The sequence below is a fragment of the Tachysurus fulvidraco genome, chromosome 19 (genome assembly GCF_022655615.1).
Source record: "Tachysurus fulvidraco isolate hzauxx_2018 chromosome 19, HZAU_PFXX_2.0, whole genome shotgun sequence".
NCBI lineage: Eukaryota > Metazoa > Chordata > Actinopteri > Siluriformes > Bagridae > Tachysurus > Tachysurus fulvidraco.
The window spans coordinates 21,319,613-21,322,112 of record NC_062536.1 but is presented as its reverse complement, the minus strand read 5'-3'; the positions used below and the strand labels follow the sequence as shown (position 1 = coordinate 21,322,112).

The following is a 2,500-nucleotide window of genomic DNA, read 5'->3' as shown; positions in this document are numbered from 1 at the left end:
CTTGATGATCCACTGTGGTGACCTGTGTGTGTGTGTGTGTGTGTGTGTGTGTGTGTGTGTGTGTGTGTGTGTGTGTGTGTAGAAGGGATGTGTAACTGATGTAGTTACAGTGTGTTTATCAGTGTGTGTATCTGCTCTTTGCAGCTGTCAGGAATTAATGCTGCACGACAGCCGAGTGTTTCCTCTCTCTGACATCAGTGTGTGATGTGGTCGACTCTCATCAGGGACAGCAGGTGGAAGGTGGAGCTCTGTTCATCAGTCACACACCTCAGTGACAGGAGGCGGAGCTCTGTTCATCAGTCACACACCACAGAGACAGGAGGCGGAGCTCTGTTCATCAGTCACACACCACAGAGACAGGAGGCGGAGCTCTGTTCATCAGTCACACACCACAGAGACAGGAGGCGGAGCTCTGTTCATCAGTCACACACCACAGAGACAGGAGGCGGAGCTCTGTTCATCAGCTCTGACGTTGTTTTGATATATATGGAGAAAGTGAAAGATGCCTCATCTGATTTGTTATTGAGGCTGTGTGATGATTTCCTCTCGTCTTTCTAATAAGGTAACAGTGCGTGTGATTGGCGGCCGTCTCTCTCCCTCTGTCTGTCTCTCTGTCTGTCTCTCTGTAGGGGGCTGAATGAGGGGATACACGTCTCTCAGTCTCTCTGGGCGAGTGGAGGTGAACACATCGTGTACAGCGAGGAGGGAGATGGAAATCTGTCTGACTTTAATTCTTCTCTCATCCACACTCACACTCACAGCAGCTGGTAAGTTCACACTGATTATTCACACGAAAACATCACACACTTCTCACTTTAACAGTAGGGACCAGTTTTAATCATGACATGAAGAAAGTTTCCTGGAGTGATTGTAACTTTATAAACAGTGAAAGTGTTTTATCTTTATAGAATATAAAAAGCTGTACATGAGAGTACACACATCATCCTCAGGGTTTGTTCTGTGGCCTCACTTATAAAATCAGAGAGAGAGATTAATGTTTAGAGTTTAGACATGATTTATTGTGAACAACTGAACTAACATAAGTGTGTGTGTGTGTGTGTATGTGTATGTTTGAGTGTGTCTGTGAGAGAGAGTGAGTGTGTGTGAGAGTGTGTGTGTGTCTGTGTGTGTGTGTGAGTGAGTGTGAGTATTTGTGTGAGAGTGCGAGTAAGAGAGACAGAGAAAGAGAGAGAGAATCTTTATCTCTCTCTCTCTCTCTCTCTCTCTCTCTCTCAGACAATGTGAGGTTGGTGAATGGTGGAAGTCGCTGTGTTGGGAGAGTGGAGGTTCTTCATGATAGACAGTGGGGAACAGTGTGTAGTGGTGGATGGGATATGAACGATGCTGCAGTGGTGTGTAGTGAGCTGCGCTGTGGGGATCCTGTAGATGCACCACAATACGGTCACTTTGGACAAGGATCAGGACCAATCTGGATGGTTTATGTGGACTGTAGTGGATCAGAGTCGACACTGAAGGACTGTGTGTCACTTGGGAGGGGGGAAAATTATAAGTGTGGACATGGCCATGATGCTGGAGTCACCTGCTCAGGTAAACTTCTGTGTTTAGAACAAACATTACTATTAGTTACATTATTATTATTGATTAATTTTAATTTGACCAATAAATAAAATTTGTTAAAATTCAGATCTAAGTACATTTTAAACACAATAGATTTATTTAAACTACATTTGATAACATTGTAATGATTTCTTTATGTTCTGTCTTGTTGAAAACAATATTTACAAAATATAATAAAACAGGTCAGAATTTGAGACTCAGTGCTGGTCCTCACCGGTGCTCTGGGAGAGTGGAGGTGTTTCATGGACGTTCCTGGTCCACAGTGTGTGATGCTGACTTTGACCAGCAGGATGCAGACATTGTGTGTCGAGAGCTGGACTGTGGGATTCCTTCAAAGGTTCTGGGATCAGCTGCTTTTGGCCGAGGGGAGGGTCAGGTGTGGACAGAGGAGCTTCAGTGTAGAGGAAACGAATCTGAGATTTACTTCTGTCCATCATCATCTTCACTCAAACACTCAACCTGTTCTCATGACAACGATGTGGGATTAATATGTTCTGGTAAAGTATCATGATGTAACTTTTATTTAAATAGAGACCACATAGCTGTCAATCAAAGTTTAAGGTGCCTGTGTTAATGTTCCTCTTTCACTGAGCTCTCGGCTGTTTGTTCAGGTTACACAGAGGTGCGGCTGGTGAACGGAATGGACTCCTGTTCTGGTCGAGTGGAGCTCCTGTACCTCGGTGTGTGGGGCACAGTTTGTGCTGTAAGCTGGAATATGAGAGCTGCAGATGTTCTGTGTGCACAGCTGGATTGTGGGAGTGCTGTGGCTGTGGTGGAGGTGGACTGGTTTGGGGAGGGGAGTAACCACACCTGGGCTGATGTGTTTGATTGTTAGGGGAACGAGACGCACCTATCACAATGTGGTGTCTCATCATGGAGTCGAGCTGCATGCTCTCATAAACATGACGCTGGAGTCATCTGT

At 45.2% G+C, this 2,500-nt stretch overlaps 2 protein-coding genes and 1 pseudogene across 7 annotated transcripts in view; 2 read left to right on the top strand and 1 right to left on the bottom strand.

Moving 5' to 3' along the window:
* Positions 1-2,500, top strand: part of LOC113650187 (B-cell receptor CD22-like) — a 1,781,460-nt gene that overhangs the window by 1,276,351 nt on the left and 502,609 nt on the right. The window lies entirely within an intron of this gene.
* Positions 1-2,500, bottom strand: part of LOC113663360 (antigen WC1.1-like) — an 870,979-nt gene that overhangs the window by 660,372 nt on the left and 208,107 nt on the right. The window lies entirely within an intron of this gene.
* Positions 623-2,500, top strand: part of LOC125139593 — a 3,333-nt pseudogene continuing 1,455 nt past the window's right edge.